The sequence below is a fragment of the Loxodonta africana genome, chromosome 15 (assembly GCF_030014295.1).
Source record: "Loxodonta africana isolate mLoxAfr1 chromosome 15, mLoxAfr1.hap2, whole genome shotgun sequence".
In the NCBI taxonomy this organism is placed as follows: domain Eukaryota; kingdom Metazoa; phylum Chordata; class Mammalia; order Proboscidea; family Elephantidae; genus Loxodonta; species Loxodonta africana.
Window position 1 is genome coordinate 73,016,773 of NC_087356.1, and position 20,517 is coordinate 73,037,289.

At 44.5% G+C, this 20,517-nt stretch overlaps 1 protein-coding gene and 1 non-coding gene across 7 annotated transcripts in view; both read right to left on the reverse strand.

The window, feature by feature from the left end:
• Positions 1 to 20,517, reverse strand: part of GRAMD1B (GRAM domain containing 1B) — a 212,384-nt gene that overhangs the window by 102,823 nt on the left and 89,044 nt on the right. The gene's annotated exons all lie outside the window — the stretch shown is intronic.
• On the reverse strand, positions 4,370 to 4,440 carry TRNAG-UCC (transfer RNA glycine (anticodon UCC)). Its single transcript has one exon. It is a non-coding gene; the product is annotated as a tRNA-Gly (tRNA).

Consider the following 20,517-nt stretch of genomic DNA (forward strand, 5'->3'; position numbering starts at 1 on the left):
AGGCAGTGGCAGTAGTCACGGAAAAGGGGGGAGGATAAATTGCAAAGATAGTGCAGAAACAGAACCGGCCATGTGGCAAGCGAGGAAGAATAAATAAAAAATGGTACAACAGGTTCCATGTGAATGACTAGGAGGATGTTAGATGAGAAAGTTGGATGGGAGACTGTTATAAGTGTGTTTTTTATGCAGCGAGGTTGAGCAACTTAGCCTATTCCAGAGGAGTCCCTGGGTGGTGCAAACTGTTAAGCACTTGACTGCCAGCCGAAAGGTGGGCTTTTTGAACCCACCCAGAGGCACCATGGAAGGAAGGCCTGGTGATCTGCTTCCAAAAGGCCACAGCCTTAAAAACCCTTCAGAGCAGTTCTCCGCACATATGGGGTCATCATAAGTTGGAACTGACTTGACAGCAACTAACAACAACAGCCCATTCCAGAAGAAAGAGAAAGAAGTGTAGAAATGGAAGTTGGTATTCTTTCTCCAGGCAATGGTGGCTAAGCTTGGTGATGACATTTATTAATTATAATTAGCACTAAAATGACCAGCTCAAAAGTGGTCTTAACTTATGGCTGGAAATATACCTAGAAGAATTCTGTCAGGGGAAGACGCTTAAACAGAAGCAACCAAGAAAATCTAATTCTGTAGTTGCACATGCCACGCTATCGAGATTTAACAGTGCTAAGTACTTACTGCTCCAAATATAGATTTTTGAAAAAGGAGTACTATAATTGCTGCTATATAAATAATGGTTTATACAAAGGCTACTGAACAGGTGAATGGCAGTGGTTAGCTCCTATTACTAATGGACCTCATCAAAGTACAAATTCATTTTGACTGTTGATATCAAAAGCAAGAACAAAGTAAAAACTCTTGGTTAATGAAATAAGATGGTTAAAAGGAAAAAAAAAATCACTTAAGCATGCCAAAGTTAATAGACGCAAAATAAATAAGTAAATAAGTTGGTACATTTTAGGCCAAAAAGATGGCTAGAAAAATAACTCCAACCAATAAAGATGATCACCTTTAAAAGCCCAATGGTCACAGTTCCCAAAATTTGTATCCTTGAGGTCTGTCAAGTCAAGCCTCTGAAAAACAAAGAGGTTTTGCATGTCACATCGTAGTGCCCCTGGATATAAACTATGGCCATTCAGAATAGATAAAAAGTTGAGTTCACTACAGGGAAGCTATTATGAAACAATGAGGCTGCCAGTCTCAGGAGAAAGGACCCAAAAAAGATCTTCACTGAAAGATAAATCTAACATACTACAGCAGGACAGGCATCTGTGTCCCTCCTGTGGAATTTTCCTATAATATGCAGCACTGGTGAGACCCTGTCTAACAGAAAGCTCTGGTTCCTGCTCCCCCACTACAACAGGAGTCGCCTTAGGGCAAGGACCAGGTCTTACCCATCTTCATATTCCTACTGCCTAGCCCAGTGGGTGCTCAAGAACTGTCTGCTAAGCAAACAAATGAATACATGAATTAAAGAGAAGATAGGAAGCATCCGGTAGTAATTTGGAAAGAACAGTAAGATCTCTGCTTCAGAGATTTAGCATGAAGTCCACGAGAGTCCAAAAAAGACAAAATCTGTTGCTTTCATCTCAACTATCATCTTAGAGATGGGAGCACTGGTGCCTTGGCCAAGGTCACACTCCCAATGAGTGGTAGAACCAAGTCCCCAGCCTCCTGTCGAGTTATCAAGTGACCATATCCACATGGAATGAGAGACGGAAGGCTTCCAGCAATGAGGTTAAAACATGATTTGGAAGGTGGTTAACTTGAAGAGTGAAAACTGACTAGTAGAAAGAAGTCTTCTAGACTAAGAAGGCTACTGTTGTTGTTACTTGCCATTGAGTCTATCCTGACTCATAGTGACTCTACAGGACAGAGCAGAACTGCTCCACACAGTTTCCAAGGCTATAAATCTTCACAGAAACAGATTGCCACATCTTTCTCCCATGGAGCAGCTGGTGGGTTTGAACCACTGCCCTTTCGGTTAGCAAACAAGCGCTTTAACCAGTGCACCACCGGGGCTCCTTAAACAGCTTATTATAAGAACAATAATGACCAAGGCCCTCTGTATCCATCTAGGATATGAGAAACAATGGTTAGATTTTAAGTGTATGAAGGGCAAGGACTAGGACCATGTTCTCTTTGTACAAATTTCAAACATGAAACAATAAAGATTTTAATAGCAGTTAACATTTATTAGGTGGTTACAATGTTCCAGGCCTTTTTTAAGTGCATTGACATAAATTGCCTCATTTAATCCTCCCAATCCTTACAACAGCCCTATGAAGTAGGTATGATTAGTCCCATTTTATAGATGAGAAAATCAAGACTTGGAGAAAGTAACTTCCCCACAGTCATCCAACTAGTAAACAGAAGAACCATCTGCATCTTTCCTCAGCCTCCCCATCCCAATCCCCACATGGATGTAAAGGGAGGGACCTCCACGTTATGAAGCAGCTACGTATGCTGGTGTTAGAAACAAGAGATGCCAGCTGAGAAGAAAGGAGAGAAGCATAATCTACCTCTTCTAGGTAGGGGAGTCCCAAGCACAGACTCAGGAACCCAGGCAATACTTAGTTCCCAAGATGTGTATTCTCTGGGGCTTGTTTTCCTTTGAATATTTTCATAAATCTTAAAAAGAAAACCTGACCGGCTTCAAATCCTTAATGGGATGGTGAATGGACAATAGATTCCCTGGGTGGTACAGATGGTTACAGTAATGCCTTCCCTGCTAATAGAAAGGTTGGCGTTTCTAGTCTACCCAGAGGTGCCTCAGAAGAAAACTCTAGCAATCTATCTCCGAAAACTCAGCCACTGAAAACCCCATCGGCCACAGTTCTACTCTGATACACATGGGATTGCCATGAGTGGAATCAACTCAATGCCCATTTGTTTTTTTTTTTAATAAAAGTGTTTATTTAATTATTTTTCTTTAAGCCATATAAACACATCGTACACAACCTTTTTGTATGTGTGATATATTTCACAGATTTTTCTAATAAACCCTGAGCCAGCCCTGAAGTGACAGCCACCACCAGATCAGCCATGACTAGGGTCACGGCTCAGCATGGGAGTGAGTACACTGGGAAGACTAGCCTACATATGCTCTACTGACATGGAAAGCCCCATCACAGAAAGGCTCCCCACCTCCTCTGCAAACCTCTTCTGAATCATTGAGTTTAAAGCTCCAGATTCCTACCAAATACACACTACTCCTTTCAAACTTACTCAAGGCTTGCAGAGTAAAAGTTAAGACAATAGGTTTTGGAGCTAGACATCTTCAGTTTCATCTCAGTCTGCTAGGACCAAGTGTCTTGTGTCAGTTGCTTAAGCCTGTTTGAGACTCAGTTCCTTATCTGTAAAATGGGATAAACATCACCTTTTCTTCAGGGTTGTGAGAGCATTATGAGAGATAAAAAGGGAAAGCTCATAGAATCATTGTTAAGGCAGTTTCTACAGCCGTTCTTCACAGATGCTCCCAAATTATGCACACACTCCAGTTCTCTGGTCCAGAGCATCTTGCCCCATCCAGTTAGGAGGTACATTTCCACGTACATTCTGAGCCTGAGGGCTTCTCACTGCTAAGTCCAGCATGCCTCTGGCTCAGTTCTGAGGCTGTCTGTAAGGGGGTCCTGTTTTACGACTTAAACTCCTACTCCAGCGCCCCTGAATCCTGTGTTCTCATCAGGCTACTCAGTGCTATCTCCCCTCAACAAGACCCTCATTCTGGTCTCTGTGGCCCAGCTTCTGCTCCTTTGCTGACTAGCAGACTGGCTAAGAGAGCCTGAACAAATCTCGGGCCTCCATTCTTTCAGGATCCACCCATGTCCCACCTTCTCCATCAGCCCTCTCCATTTATTTTGCACTCTTCCTCTGTCCTTGCCAGTCTTTGACATTTATATCATTAAATGGTATCTTCACAAATTACTCTAGCGTATTTCTCTAACTTTTCATGATATTTCACGGGTGTTAGTCTCTTCTCATGTGCAAAGACCTATATTCCTACTGCTTTGCAGTTGTAGCAGTTAAGAACATAGATTATGGAGTCAGACTGCCAGCTCTAGAGCTTCCTGGCTGGGTGACATTGGGCAGATTACTTAACCTCTCTGTGCCTTAGTTTACTCACCTGTAAAATCTGTATAATAACAGTGTTGTTTTTGTTAGCTGCCTGACTTATGGCAACCCCACAGACAACAAGATCAGACCGTTGTGATCCACAGGCTTTCATTGGCTGATTTTCATTAGATTGCCAGGCCTTTCTTCCTAGTCCATCATAGTTTGGAAGCCCCACTGGAATCTGTTCAGCATCACAGCAACACGCAAGCCTCCACTGATAGACAGGTGGTGGCTATGCATGAGGTGCACTGGCCTGGAATCAAACCAGGGTCTCCCACATGGAAGGTGAGAATTCTACCACTGAACTACCAGTGCCTCCTGATATTAGCACATAGCTCCAAAAAATCACAATGAGTTAATATATACAAAACTTCCAGAATGTCTTTCATATGTAAGATGTTATATATATATTAGCCATTATTGTTAATATCTTTATTATCATCACTGTGACTATTATAGTATCTGGAACAGGACTGCTAACTAAGAGGTATTCTGTAAAAACTTATCACTTTGTTGCACTTCAGAAGTCTCTCCATTTGCTTAAACTAGGGGGCAGTAAACTTTCTGTAAAGGGACAGATAATAAATATTTTAGCAATGCTGGCCACAGGTGTCTGTTGCAACTACTCAACTCTTGCTGTAGCACAAAAGTTGCCACAGACAATAAGTAAACAAGAGCATGGCCGTGTTTCAATAAAACTTTATTTACAAAAAGATGGCAGGCTTGGTTTAGCCCAGAGGCTACAGTTTGTGGACCCCTGCCTAAACACAATAATGAGTCAGGGAACTAATTATTACCCCATAAGAAGCTTCTAGTTTAGTGGAGTAAACAATGTGATTTTGCTATTGTAAAAGGTAAGGCAAGAAGTACTAGGCAAGGAGAAATGAGGCTTAGGAGATAGGCTAAGGCAGGGGTCAGCAATTTTTTTTTTTTTTTCCTGTAAAGGGTCAGGTAATAAGTATTTTGGGTTTGCAGGTCATACAGTCTTCTGTCACAACTACTCATCCTGGCAGTTGTATCATGAAAGCAGCCGCAGATAATACGTACATAAACAAGCGTGGCCTGTTCTAAGAAAACTTTGTTTATGGACAGTGAAATCTGAATTTCATATAATTTTCACATGTCATGAAATATTATTCTACTTTTGATTTTTTTTTTACCCAACCGTTTAAAAGTGTAAAAAACATTCTTAGCTCAAGAGCCATAGAAAAACAGACAGCAAGCTGAATTTTGCCCACAAGCTGTGGTGTGGCAACCCTCAGTCTAAGGTCATACAAGATCTTCCTTGATATCACAAATTAAGGCCTTTATTCCACAGAAAGTAAGAAAACATTCATGGGTTTTAAGAAGGGGAGTCAGCTCACGCTCACACTTCCAATAACAGCAGCTATAGTGGACATGGGAGTCCCTGGATGATCCAAATGGTGGATGTTCTTGGCTAACCGAAAGGTTCGAGGTTTGAGTCCACCCAAAGGTGCCTTGGAAGAAAGGCCTGGCGATCTACTTCTGAAAGATCAGCCATTGAAAACCCTGTGGACCACAGCTCTACTGTGACACATGCAGGGTCACCATGAGTCAGAATCGGCAGTTCAAATCCACCAAGCACTTCTTGGAAACCCTATAGGCAGTTCTACTCTGTCCTATAGGGTTGCTATGAGTTGGAATCGACTCGACGGCAACGGGTTTGGTTTTTTTTTTTGGTATGAGTCAGAATCAACTGCACAGCAACTGGTTTGGTTTGGTTTTGGTGGTTTTGGTTTGGTTTTGGTTCTCCTCTCCTCCTGCCATTCAGAAATCACGTGACTAGTTCTGGCCCATGTGCTGACATGGTCGGTGGAAACACTGATGCACGTCGGAGGGTACTATGTCCTTTGGGACATGAGATTTCCATGTTAGGAATCCTCCCAGATTTCCCCTATAGGTCTCCCCATTTGTGTCCTTTATGCCATAAAGAAAACTGTAATTGTCTTCGTAGGAGGAGATTTTGCCAAGGCTGTGACTGCTGCAGGAGCCACAGAGCTATCACCACAACGGATAGTGTTCACGCTTTCCAGCCATCAATAATAACCAAGGTATTTCACTATTTCAGCAAACTAAGTGCAAACATAACGTTATGAAAATTCCGAGTTATCCAACACTTGTGCTCAAGTTCGGCGAAGTCTTAAAAAAAAAAAAAGAAATAAACATATGATGAATTTGGCTACTGAGTCTGGGGGCGGGGTTGGTGGTGGTTGTTACCATGGCATAACCTAGCCTGCCCTGTTCAACTCAACATCTTTCTGCTAACATAAACCAGAGAATAGCATTAAGGATAAACAAACACATCTAGTTTATCCTATCCCTTCCCCTTAACGACACATTAACAGAAGGAAAAAAAAAAAAAACTCAATGCAGAGCCTTCTGGATAATTTAGCAAGAGATCGGAAGTGTTTACTTCTTCAAAGCTCTACCATCAGAAACTCTAAATCATATCTCCCAGCAATAAAATCTCATGGCAATAAGTCTCATAGCAGCCACAACCCATTGCCGTCGAGTCAATTCTGACTCATAGCTACCCTACAGGACAGAGTAGAACTGCCCCCATAGGGTTTTCAAGGAGCAGCTGGTGGATTAGAATTGCTGGCATTTTGGTTAGCAGCCGAGCTCTTACCCACTGCACTACCGGGGCTCCCATCGCAGCCAAGAACATCAAAAATACCTCAAGTAGTCATAAACTGGTTTGTTTGATACAATCTCTGCCATTCAGAAGCTTACATTCTATATGTCTCTTTCTTCTTAAAATGATAATGACAAAAATAACAAAACGAAGAAACTAGAGTTTACTCCTGATTATTTCAAGCCAGGTTGTTACTGTTAGGTGCCATGGAGTTCATTGCAGCTGGTGGGTTCGAATCACCTACTGACCTTTCAGTTAGCAGCCTAGTGCTTAACCATTGCACCACCGTAACTCCTTTCAAGCCAGGTAATGCTTCCCAATGCAGAAACCTGGGTGAAAGGAGACAAAGGCCTATCCTTTCAGGAAATCTGTAGAGTCAGAAGATTTGGTCATTGCCCTGAGCTAGCCTGCTCACTCAAAGGATTCAAATGCTTAAATGATCAGCACTCAATGCCCTGGACTTACCAGACCATGCGAAAACTCAAATTCCCATCCCACCAAATAATAAAGTAAATCTCACAGCATTAGCAGGAAGGAGTGCCTGCTGGGGGATGACTGTAAATGAATATTTAATATTTTCAAATGAAGGTTTATTTTTAGTGTCTCCTGCTGGCTCATAAAGTACACCAACAGTCCACAGCACAAGCAACCTGCTCTATCAGAGCTGTCGCTTTTTTCTAAACCGTTAGTAAAAAGAAAGCTGAGAGACTGACTAATCTGCCCAGCACTGTTATTTAATCTCACTTTCAAAACCACCACCATCCAATGCAAACAGAAGTCACCCACCAAGGCCTCACAGCAGGTCAAAAAGGTGGTTGCAAGATGCAGATTCAGAATCTCAATCCTCTTCCCAGAATCTCAAGCCACTGAGCGGCCCCACTCGCAACACCGCTTACTTTCCGGGAAGTGAAAAATCTCAATACCTGAGAAGCCTGGCCCTAACAGAGGTGTACAGAGGCCAACTCAGGGCTTCCCCTGCCTCCAGAGTAAACTCCTCATAGAAAAGAACATCAAATGACAGGCATGTGTCCTGATATGAACCCTCCAGAGGCAGAAATTCCAAACTCTTTCCTTAGGTCTAATTTAAATCCCTCCCACTGCAACCTCACTCATTTCTTCATTCAAAGGTCTAAACAAGAGCTGAAGGAGGAACACAGCTTCATTTGGTAACAGATCTGAAGAGGGAAAAGTAGACAGCCAGTGTTTGGTAGGAAAAACAATATGGCTGACCATTAATCTCCGAAATAGAAAGTCTTGCTAAAAACAAATTATATCCCAGTTATCTGATAAGACTATAAGAAAATTCTCTCACACAGCATTCGTCTTCATAAATAAACAGCATGAAAGTACCATGACTGCTCACTCACCGACTCAAACACAAAGACAAACTCAAAATTTCTCTCAATTGCAGACTCAAACCTCACCACAGAAATGGTTCACCTGCTATGTGTCAAGGACTACACTCTCTAGTATTTCACAGAATCAAATTCTTCCAGCTCACTGACTTTCTTAAAGTCTGTCACAGTCCCCAGACTCTGTGGAGACTGAACCACCGACCCCAACAGCTGTGGGGACCAGAACACTAGGGAACGGACCAGAAGCACTAAGAGAATGAAGACGGACACCATTCTAGTCTGCCAAGCCCTGTGGAGGCCAAAACAATCTGCAGAGGGAGGGGCCCGTGAATAGGAAGACTTCTTAGTATTCAAGGTTCGGACGCTCTATGAGAATTAGAAATATCTTTACATCACGCTCACACACACACACACACACACACACACACACACACACACGTTAACCATGTAAACGCCAAGGAGGACTGGTAAATTGTTTTTTAAAAGAAAAAAAAGCGACTTGGCTATGTGACCCAGGGCTCTGTTTGGGTCACAACCAAATCTGTTTGCACATGCCACGCTGTCTCTCAACCACCTCCACCTCTGCCCTTACCTTGCTTATCCAGCTGTCAGACAGAAGACGAAACTATCTTTTGATACAGCCGAAAGCCCCTGCCCTAATGAGGTAGGGGGCTGGATTGAGGGAAGATTTCAACCTTACAGTCCAGTCGCTTGTCAATCACAGACACATGTAATTATCCTCATCCAAGCGCATCCACTGTGGTAAGCTGGTAACTCCATGAGGCACAGTGCACCTATTCTACAAAGCTCGGGCTCCACTTACCTGATATCATCCAGACTACAAGGCCCTCACTCAAGTGCCAACTGCTCTAAGAAACTTCTCTGCTGTGCAGCTGAAAGGGATTTCAGTCTCTGCTGCATCTCTAGAATACTTGCTGTTCACCGCATTTGTCTGCTGTCCCTTAGGGTTTACTGACTTGTTTTGCAGGTTTTGTGTACGTGCATGTATGTGACGGGGGGGGGGGGGGGCGCGGATCTTATTCCATCTGTGGAGCTACCAGTCCTTAGAAAGTCAAGGCAATGTCTTTTACATTTTTTATCCCCCACATTGCCTAGCCACAGGGCTGTGAAAACAATAAATCCTCGTCTAACAGTAGAATGAAGAAATGGATGAATACATGGATTTAGAGACCTCGACCCCACTCTCTAGGAAAACAGGCCTAACACAGACATACCTTGCTGTTGCTGTGGGAGCTCCAACAGGGGAGTAATGGTCAGGAATAAGAGTTTGAATCTTGGTGTTTCACTAACTAGCTGAATTAATTTAGTCAAAACCCTTTATCACTGCACCTTAGTTCCCCTAGCTCTAAAATGGTGATACCAGCTGCTTCACAGGGCTATATAAAGGATCAGATGAGAGAATGCATTTCTACAAATTTTAAAAATCTAACTCACTAACCAAATGAAGATAATGCAAAGCAACAGCAAAAAAAAAAAAAAAAGTCAATACATATGGTATCACATACAGGGGAAAGTACTGTACTATAGACCAGTGACCGAGGGCCCCGGAATCACAGGAGAATTACCAAGCTTCCAATCCAAAGCCTGATTCCTATCTGCAGGCCTTCGTGAAGGTCACTTCACCTCTCTGTGCCTCAGTTTCCCAATCTGTAAAATGGGGATCATAATCATAATGCTGGAAGCATTGTGTGAGTTAATACACGTAAAGGGCTTAATATAGTGCTTCGCATACAGTCAGTACTCAGTAAACATTAGCTACCATTATTCTTGGGGTCCCTGGGTGGTACAAACAGTTAACACGCTGAGCTGCTGACCAAAAGGTTGGTGGTTTGAGTTTACCCAGAGGCACCTTAGTAGAAAGTCCTGCTGATCTACTTCTAAAAAAAAGTAGCCGTTGGAAACTCTGTGGAGCACAGTTCTACTCTTAGACACACGGAGTCACCAGGAGCCAGAATCAACTTCATGGCAACTGGTCTTGGGCATTATTCTTATTATTATCAGTATTATAGTCATTTTTTATATCCCTAACATATAGTAGGCATTCCAAAAATGTTCTCAGAGAAGACTCAAAAACATTAGAAAGTTAATCCCATTCTCTTCCCTATGCAGACTGTGCCGTTAAGAACAAGGAAGGGAATATATCAGTCACCTTGCCTCTATCAAGAGTAGGAAGCACCCGGAGTCTCGTGACACTACCAAGTGCATGTCAAACCTAAACATCCGTAACACGACTATGACATTTAAGCCAAAATGGACCAACATATCTGTGCATAATGACATGGTAGATCACGGGATCCAACAGAATCCAGGCAAATAAAAAAGACACAATTTTCCCATCTGTGTAAAATTTGATTTGGCTGAAAAGGATGGGGTAAGCCCCATTACAGTTCCCAGTTTAATGCTTTTCTCTCCTTGTTGAAATGCATCAAGAGATACCCAGGGTGGATTTTTAAAGGCAAACATCTCTGCGTGTCCCTGAGGGACCATCCCAGGCTAGGCCAAGAAGCTCTCAGTGTCTAAGTGATGTCTCAACCTGAACGACAGCCAAGCTACCCCTCCGTCCAAGCTGGAGGTGCTGACAACAGAGCACTGAGGGACGCTGAGTGATTCCTGATGAGCAGCCCAATGTCCTTCTCCCAGCAGCCCCTGGGCTCTCCTTGAAGGCTTCACCCAAGTTACAGACCCAGCTGAGCTCTGCTGAGGAATAAAGGGGCCTGGGCTGCTGACTCAGACCTGGAATTCCCGGTGAAAATAGGCTCTGCTAATAGTCTCCAAGCCAGGAGGAACAGGGCACCGGGCCCCAAGGAAGCAAGGACACTAAATACCTCTGCCTCCCTTTCCGGATCTTGGAGGCAGGCCTTGAGAACAAGGGCTAACTAAGCATGAGAGGGAGTGGATACCAAATCCTGAGGGAAAGAAGCCACAGGCTGAGTGGTCGCCGATCCTTACCACTTCTTGGACCTCAAGTTTTTACAAACTTATAAGTGTTAAGTGTAGAGAAACTAAGCTCCTTCCTTTCCTTTCCTTTCCTTTCTGCAAAGAGCCTTTTCAGGACCCACTAAAGATCCCTCTTGCTTGAGAAGAGGGCTGGACTAAATTAATTCTGTCAAGGTTTAATCCAGGTTAGGAGTCTTCTGGAAACCAGAGGTGGCCTAGAGCCAGCCAACCCATTAAACTCCATGGGTTAAAACGCTACCCATTCATGGTTCTACACACCAACCTTGAACCAAGAAAGTTGACCTACCAGCAACCCACCATGGACTGCTGGCTGCAAGGAAGGTACTACGCAGCTCTGCAGGGAGCTGCTCCCAAGCTCTCTCCCCTCTTCCACTTCACCCTCCTCAAGGAGTGAAGCTCCAGCCCAGACCAAGGAGCCCTTCTCCTCTAGGCAGCTGCCAGGCTGCCCTGCGGAGAGAGAGGCCACTGCCTGCACCACAAAATTTTCCTGGGAAATCGTTTCTCAACCAGATAAAAAAGCCAATTCACCCACCCATCTGATCCTCAGTGGATCAAGAGAGAAGAGGAAGGGTAAGAGTTTTATTTTAAAATGGAATGTAAAAATATTCTGACTACTTCTGCAGCTAGAATACAGCTACGCCAATCCCCAAGCAAGAGAGGCCTTTAATAGCCCAATTTTAAGCACAGAAGAGATGCTTGCAAGGCCCCAGGTTACACGCGTGTGCTGGAAGGGTAGAGGGGAGTCCACTCTCCTTTGGTCACCAGGCACCCCAGAAGATGGAGCCTGGTTCCTCGTTACTCTCCCTTCAGAGAGAAGCCCCCTAAGAGGTCAGAGGCTGCATGTACACCAGGGGTGAGGGTGCCAGCCCTAAGGAGCGGAAGTAACGGAGGCCCCCTCCAGCTGTCAGTCTTGGGTAAGGAGAATACAACTGCACCTCCAGCCTGATGCAGACACAAAAAGAAGTCTTTCCTTACAAACTTTATTAACTTCTCTGGGTGGGCACCATCTCTCGCTCCCCTCAAAGTTGGATAATCTTCTCAGCTGCAGTTTGTGTCTCTCCACAGCCCCTCAACTTCCTCAAAACCCCTTCATCCATGGAAGATGCTGGCAGAAAATACTGCAGCAGTGCAGAAGCTGGGGTAAGCCAGGGAGGGTAAGCCAACTTTGTAGAGTGCATAGCCCCCATCTTAACCCCGATACCTCTCTGTCTGAATGAGACGTGTTGAGGAGGATGCTGAGGTGCTGGGGGGAACACAGGGGTGAGGAAAGTCAAGGAAGAGAAGGTTGCCTTATCCCTTCTTCACTTACCAGGATAGCTTGAATCCTTTCATTAGTACAGTCACGATAATCCACTGACCGTGTCCTTAGCATCCCCGTCACAGCTCCAGAGGTCCCAGGACATATTTGAAAAGATGATGAAGTCCCCAAAGAACAGAATCCCATGTGATGTGACTTGACCACAGAAAGAGAGAGAAAAGGAGAGAGAGAGAGCGCGCGCAGGCCAGAAGAACTGCTGCTGCTGCTTCCCCTTCCTCCCCCTTTGCCAGAGAAAAGCTGGGCTCAGAGGCAAGGACAGCTTTTGCAAACCCAGCTGGGGGCTGGAGAGCCCTGTCTGAGCTGTTGCTGCCAAGGCCAGTTTCTGCTGAGGATGGGCAATGCTGGCAATGCTGCGAAACAAGCTCTGGAGTTGCTGTCAACAGGCAAGCTGGTGGCCACCCACCCTCACCTCACACCACTCTAAGCAGCCTTGGAGGGAGAACCCAAGGAGAGCCCAGGAGGATAAGCGAAAATCTAGCAGAACCTGCACCTCTCTTCCCCCAGGCGGCAGCTCCTGCAGCTCCATGTAATCTCCTAATCAATGCAGTACCCAAGCAAAGCTCCGCCGGCCGCTGCCGCCCATTTAAAGACACAGCACATGTTTTGTCCCACGATGGGACAGGAAGTCACGGAGAAGGTGGGTGAGGAACGGGTTACAGGAGAAAAGAAGGACGAGGAGAAAAGCAGAAATATCTGAAGATGAGCGCTTCCAAGGGCAGCCACCAAAGGGTTAAACCTGCCCTTTCTTCAGGGAAGAGGTAAGCTCTGACCCCAGCTCTCAGCAAACCGACCCCAGTTCTCAGCAAACCTTCAGGATCCATAGCTGAGCTGATCTGGAAGGCCCTTGGTATAGGTGAGTGCCCAGCTGTCAGAAGGCCAGCTGAAGACCACCTTAAATAGAATCCGCACCCTCTCCCTAGCAAGGCGAGCAAGCTCTGCTGAGAGATCCCAAGCAGTTCACAGCACACAGGACGCTTAGTTCTCTTCCCCTGCTGGGGAAACTGCCACGACTTCTGGGGCTCTGGGGCACATGGTGAGGCAGCGACTTGTGGGACTTAAGGCGGCCCAGCAGAGTCTTCAGCCCCTAGGGCCAAGGATCCTTTTAAGGTGGCCACAAGACCTGGTTTAGGATTTTAGTAACACCTTCTCACCAATACAGGCTCCAAGAGCATTCAGACCAGCACAGCATTAATGAGGAAGGACCAAGATTTTCACCTTCAACTGGAACCCACAATTCACTAAAAAGTGAAAAAAAAAGTGGGAAGTCTATAAATCCTGCAAGCTGGTGCCTGAGAGTTCTAGTCCCACCAACTTCCCTGGCTGTAGGATTCCTTTTGTCCTCCCCTACATTTCTATCCGTGTCAGTAACACGGATGGGTGAGAATGAACAAAGAGGAGATTAATTATGAAATAGCAACCTTCAACTGAACCATAACAAGCCTCTACCCTGAAACTTGCCCCCAAACCATCTACAAACATCCGTGTACGTTACACACACATCACCTATACTTGACACTCCAAAGTAATGGCTCTTCAGCAAAACTGGGGGGCAGATCCCCTTGGTAACACTCTTCATGCTTGTAATTATTTATTATTTGCCTTTCTTCTTAACAAGTAAGTTCCATGAAGGCAGAGGCTGTGTACCTTGTTCAATTTTGTATTCTCACTAACTAGGAGTGTTCGCATGTAATAGAGGTTTTACAAGTAAAGTGTTTAATCGGAGTGATGTTATTAAACCTGGAGTTCCTGCATGGTGTAAACAGTCATCAAAAGGCTAGAGGTTCTGGAGATTTGAGGCCACCCATAGGCCTGACACTCTACTTCCGAAAGATCATCCATTGAAAATCCTATGGAGCACAGTTCTACTCTGACACACATGGGTTCTCCAAGAGTCGGAAACCACTCGACAGCAACTGGTTGTCCAGGTGATCCAGCACAAACACTCTTTTAGGTGTTACTGAGTTTTTAGGGATCTGTTCCCCAAGGAACCCTGGGCTATGAAATTTCCCTCCATCCACAGCTCCAATGCCAGGCAATAGGACTTTCAAATCCCTCCAGAACTTCTGAACACAACTGCAGTGATGTTTTTAAGGCTCTGGCGCCTGGACCCTGGCACAGTGACCACACTTCCTGCACAGGTATTGCAGGCATGCCACAGATTGGAGAAGTGCAGAGAGTCGTCCTTTATGACCCAGACAATTCACTCAAAGGGCCTCCCAGGTCATGTGGTCCAGCCCCTAGGCAAAGGTAGCCGAGAATATTCTCAACTTGCAACCCTGCTGCCTTTTCATACCAGTGGCTCCCATCCCAGCTAACAGGTAAAACCTGGATCAAAGCTTCTCAAGCATTATATATTAACCACATTACTTTAAAAGTTAAAATTCTTTGGCTTTTACTCTTTACCTGTTTTAAAAATTTTTTTCTGTCACAACTATTAATAACTTGTTAGTTGCTGTCAAGTCGGCTCCAACTCACAGGGAGCGACCCTACTTACAACAGAACAAAACACTCCCTGGTCCTGACCATTCCTGCTACATTTGAGCCCACTGTTACAGCCACTGTGTCAATCCACCTCGCTGAAGGGCTTCCTCTTTTTCACTGACCCTCTGCTTTACCAAGCATGAACAAATTAATAATTTATTGAGGGTTTATTATGTCTGACCTCACGCTAAACATTTTACATGCATTATCTCATTTAATTCTTACATCCATTCTATGAGATAGTAACTATCATTATTTTACAGCTTTTTTTAATGCAGCAAAGACTAAATTATGCAGTGTCTTGATTTGCCTGATGTCAAACAGCCTGCAAGCTGCAAGTTTGAGATTTGAATCAGGCATGTCCAACTCCAAAACCCATGGTCTTAATTACTATTGATGATCATAAGCAATCTCCTCTATCAGACAAGTTGATTTCTAAGGGTTCACTCACATGCTCCCAGGACAAAAAGGAAACTAAGCAACAGGTAAAAAAAGAGGCTAAATCACGTCGACCTTGTCTTTCTATTACCGATTAGTTGGCTGGCCTGAGTACCAATATGTGAGTGTGATTTGAGGAGCGTGAAAAGGGAGGAAGAAAAGGAGAGCCTGGTGGGTTGGGAGGAGTCTCTGGGTGGCACAAATGGTTAATCGCTTGGCTGCTAACCGAAAGTTTGGCAGTTCAAATCCACCCAGAGGTGCCTCTGAAGAAATGCCTGGGGATCTACTTCCGAAAAATCTATGTGCTCTATGGAGCACAGTTCTGCTTTGCAACACATGGGGTTGCCATGAGTTGGAACGGACTCCATGGCAACTGGTTTGATTTTGGGTTTAGTGGGTTTGGAGATCATCACCCACCGTGAATTCCCCTTGGCTCTTTCTTGTTTCTGAAACAAGTGCTCCTGTCAGAGCTCTGAAAAGTGGCCCCATTTTTGTGGTCCATAAAGAAAATTTCAACATACAGTCTGAACATGACTTTGAAGGGCCAAGGGACCGCTGCTCTTTCCTAGGGAAAAATAAAGATTAAGACCAAGCAAAATAGAGAAATATTCCTCATTCGTTTTCCCTCTTTTATCTTCTCATAGAAGGCAGTCTGTTTTCTATTGTTTGAAAAGTTGCCTGATAGGTAAGCTGTCAGCACTGACATTACCCCCGATTACACTGAGGATGAATGTACAGACTATGATCATGCTTGTTGTTGTCAGTTGCCATTGAGTTGAGGAGAACTTCTCCAAAGGGGTTTCAATGGCTGTGACCTTTCAGAAGCAGATTGCCAGGCCTGTCTTTCGAGGAGCCTTTGGATGGATTCGAACCGCCAACCTTTCCACTAGTAGTCTAGCACTTAACCCTTTCCGCCACCCAGGCAGCCTAACGAGCATGCAGGTGCATTCAATTCTCCTGCTTCTACCTGACTCTCTGCAACCTAGCTGCTCCTTGATATTCACATTTTAGGAAGGCAAAGAACTGCTTAGAGAAAACTAAATAACAAAGACTTCCATTTCTGGTAATATGGTAGAGCAGACATCCTGATGGACCTTTCTGCTAAAACAATTAAAAATGCTGGATAAAGTAAAACATTTAGAAAGAAAACAGAAATTCTTTTAAAAGACTCGGTGAGTTATCAAAAAACTAGGCAATATTTAGAGGCCAGAAATCTAGTGAGGACAGAAATCCAGGAAACTAAGAGAAGCCTTGCAGATGAGTCTTCCAGAGAGGGTACTACAGAACCAGTGAAACAAGGCTGTATTGTTTATGACTTCACAGAACAGTGGGCAAGAGATGATGCCAAAGGTCCACTAATGGCAAGAGGTGTAATAGGACCTCATCATAAGGTGGGCTCCACAGGGCTATACCCTAAACACTGCCCAGGAACTAAGAAGAAAATTGCCTGTTTTGGCCCATAAAACAAAACTAGACTAAAGGGGCACACTAGCCCTGAGGCAAGGACTAGAAAGCAGGAGGGGACAGGAAAGCTGGTAACAGGGAACCCAAGATTGAGAAGGGAGAGTATTGTTTTATGACCTTGGTGAACTAACCGTTTAATAAGAAACTAGTCTGTTCGGTAAACCGTCGTCTAAAGTATGATAAAAAAAAGGGGGAAAAAAAGAAACTTGCCTGTTTTAAGCTTTGCCATTGAATGAAGAAATACAATCAACCTTGTCATTGAATGAAGCAAAAAAAAAAACTCCCTGATAAATCATAATTACTAACTGATCCTCATACATACTATGTGTAGCCTGAAGATTTCCTAAACAACACACACACACACAATGTCTAAGAAAGAAAATAAAGCAAAACCAACTCACTGCCATCGAACTGATTCCGACTCATAGCAACCCTCTAGGACAGAGTAGAACTGCTCCCATAGGGTTTCCAAGGAGCAGTTGGGGGATTCAAACTGCCTACCTTTTGGTTAGCAGCCAAACCCTTAACCACTGTGCCACCAGGACCCCAATAAAGGAAAAGACTGGTAAATTCAACCACAGTCAAGCTGAGAACTTCTGATCATCAAATGAAATCTAAGGAGAGAAAATCAAGGCTTTTCTGGAAGAAGATATTTGAAACACAAATAATTGAAAAGGAGCCCTGGTAGTGTAGAGGTTAAGAGCTCAGCTGCTAACCAAAAGGTCAACAGTTCAAATCCACCAGCCTCTCCTTAGAAATTCTATGGGGTGGTTCTACCCTGTCCTTAGGGTTTCTATGAGTCTCCATCGACTAGACGGCCTTGGATTTGTTTTTTTTGGGGGGGGGGATAATTGAAAAAGAACTGTTTACAGAATTTATTAAAAATTCCTACAAATCAATGAGAAAAGAGACAGTTGGAAACATAGATAAATGATTTGAATAAACATTTTCAGAAATGAAAACAGAAACAATCACTAAATATACAAAAAGGTGTGCTCAACCTCATTTAAAAAAAAAAAAAACACCGTTGCCATTAAGTCGATTCCAACTCATAGTGACTCTAAAGGACAGAGCAGAACTGCTCCATGCGGTTTCCAATGAGCACCTGGTGGATTCGAACTGCCATCCTTTTGGTTAGTAGCTGTAGCTGTTAACCACTACACCACCAGGGTTTCCTCAACCTCATTAGTTTTCAGGAAAATGCAAATCGAAATGCCAATGAGATACCACCTCACACCCATCCAACCGACAAAAATGAAAAAGTGTAATAATATCAAGTGTTGGAAAGAAGCGAGTAGAAGCGTTTATTTGTGCAATACCTAGGTAAGCAACTTGATACTGTGCAGTCAAGTTGAAGAAATGCATTCCCTAACACCAAAGGTTCTAGTCACATTAGGAGACAAGTACAAGAAATTTCCTCGCAGCACTGTGGGCAATAGCAAAAACAAAGCAAAACCAAAAAAAGCTGGAAGCAAAACAAGTATCTAACAACAAGAGAGAGGAGGAATACCTTGTGGTATTTTCTTAAAATGGAGTAAGATACAGCAATCAAACAAAGTAATTAAAAACACAACAAACACAAATTTCTCTGGGGGTTCACATGGTCCCAGGACAAAAAGAATCCAGGCAATCAGCTTAAAAAGAGAATAAATCAAGTCAGTCTCTTCTTCCTATTAGTGATGAATTGGCTGGCGTGTGGGTCAATGTGTTTGTGTGATGTGACGAACAGGCTTGGGATCTCTGAGTTTTTTAAACAGCCTCGATGAAAAGGGCAGAAGGGTGCTGATGGAAGGATTGACAATGATAATGTTCCGTGTGACTTGAGTTTTCCATAATCTAAGTTCAGAAAATTGGTCTCCTCAGACCCATGGATATTCAAAACTTTACTGTGTTTGCAGGGTTTTACAGGAATCGACTCGACGGCAATGGGTTTGGTTTTTGGTTTGGTTACTCTTGCTGCAACGGTTTCTTTCAAATTTTACTGGGGACGGAATGAAGGCTGGAAAAGTTCCTTCAAGATTTTAGCTGCTTTAACTTTCTCTCAGCCTTTTAGAAGGCTTAGGGGCTCACCTACCCTGGTATTATCCCATCCCTAATCCAACCAGGAAACCCTGGTGGTGTAGTGGTTAAGAGCTACGGCTGCTAACTGAAAGTCCACAGTTCAAATCCACCAGGCGGTCCTTGGAAACTCTATAGGGCAATTTTACTCTGTCCTATAGGGTCACTGTGAGTCAGAATTTATTCGACGTCAAAGGGGTTTGGTTTTGGTTTTTTAATTCAACCACAGAAGTCCCTGGGTGGTATAAATGGTTAATCGAAAGGCTGGAGGTTCAAGTCCACCCACAGGTGCCTTGGAAGAACGTGGTGATTTACTTCTGAAAATTCAGCCATTGCAACTCTATGGAGCAGCTCTACCCTGACACACATGGAGTCACTATGAGTCAAAATTGACTTGATGGCATCTGGGTAATGCAGCCAAAAAAAGATGGTGTTTCTTGCCTGATATAAATCTAGACTGGTGACAGAGGTCACTTAACCTGAGCGAGCGTGTTGCTGATGACCTTGCCTTCAGACACCAAGGCCTCCAGGCTGAAGGAAGCTGTGAATCGAAAATTCAGGGCCCATTTAAGGCTTCAGCCAACTAGTGGCAGAATCCAAGGGAGAATTCAACCCTCCTAATACCCAGCTCTGGTGGCACAGCAGTTAAGAGCTAGGCTGCTAACCAAAAGATTGGCAGTTCAAGTCTACCCACCAGCTGCTCCTTGGAAACCCTATGGGGCAGTTCTACTTTGTCCTATAAGGTCACTATGAGTCAGAATTGACTCAACAGCAATGGGTTTTTAGGAAACCCTGGTGGTGTAGTGGTTAAGCGCTACGGCTATTAACCAAAAAGGTCGGGAGTTCGAATCCACCAGGTGCTCCTTGGAAACTCTATGGGGCAGTTCTACTCTGTCCTATAGGGTCGTAGAATCGGAACTGACTTGACAGCAATGGGTTAACTACCACCTCCCCATCTGTGGCTCTCTCCACACTACCAGAAGCTCACGCCTCCTCATGACCTTGGGTAAGTCACTCTGAGCCTCCGGCTTCATATCTGGAGCAGAAAATAGAGGGATGACAGGATTGCCTTCTTATCTCAATTCCTGGATTCTGTCTGCTCCCCCTCCGTCCCTGCCTGTCTTGAGGAGAGGGAGCTGCAGTGCCAGGGCAGAGCTGCATGCCTCCAGGAGCTGGCAAAACTGGGGCAGAGCAGCGCTGCAGTCACACGTTGGGGAATCAAAGCTCGGAGCTCTGGCAGGGGAGTCGTCAGGCGCTGGAGTGTTATATTTAAGGAGCATTTTGGAGGTCAGGAAGCTAGGAAGAGAGGAGCAGCGGGGGAGGGAACTGCCTCCTAAACACTCCATTTCAATAACAAGCCTCCTCCTGGTCCTCTAGCCAGAATCCTCTTCCAAATTCCAAATTGCAGTCAATAGACTCTGTGTGAGCGGACCTGCAGATGGCCAGAGCTGAGCTCAATCAGGTGCTCCCCAGGACTTCCCTGTCCCCTCCCTCCTTGCTCTCCGAATCCTCTGCCACTATTAGTCACTGGCTCTGGGGTGACAGTATGAGCTGCAGACATTGGTCTTGTCTTCTGTTGTGTTCATCCTGAGCATGCCTCTCCCCTCCTATCATTCCTACTGGCATGCACACCCGTGTCCTCC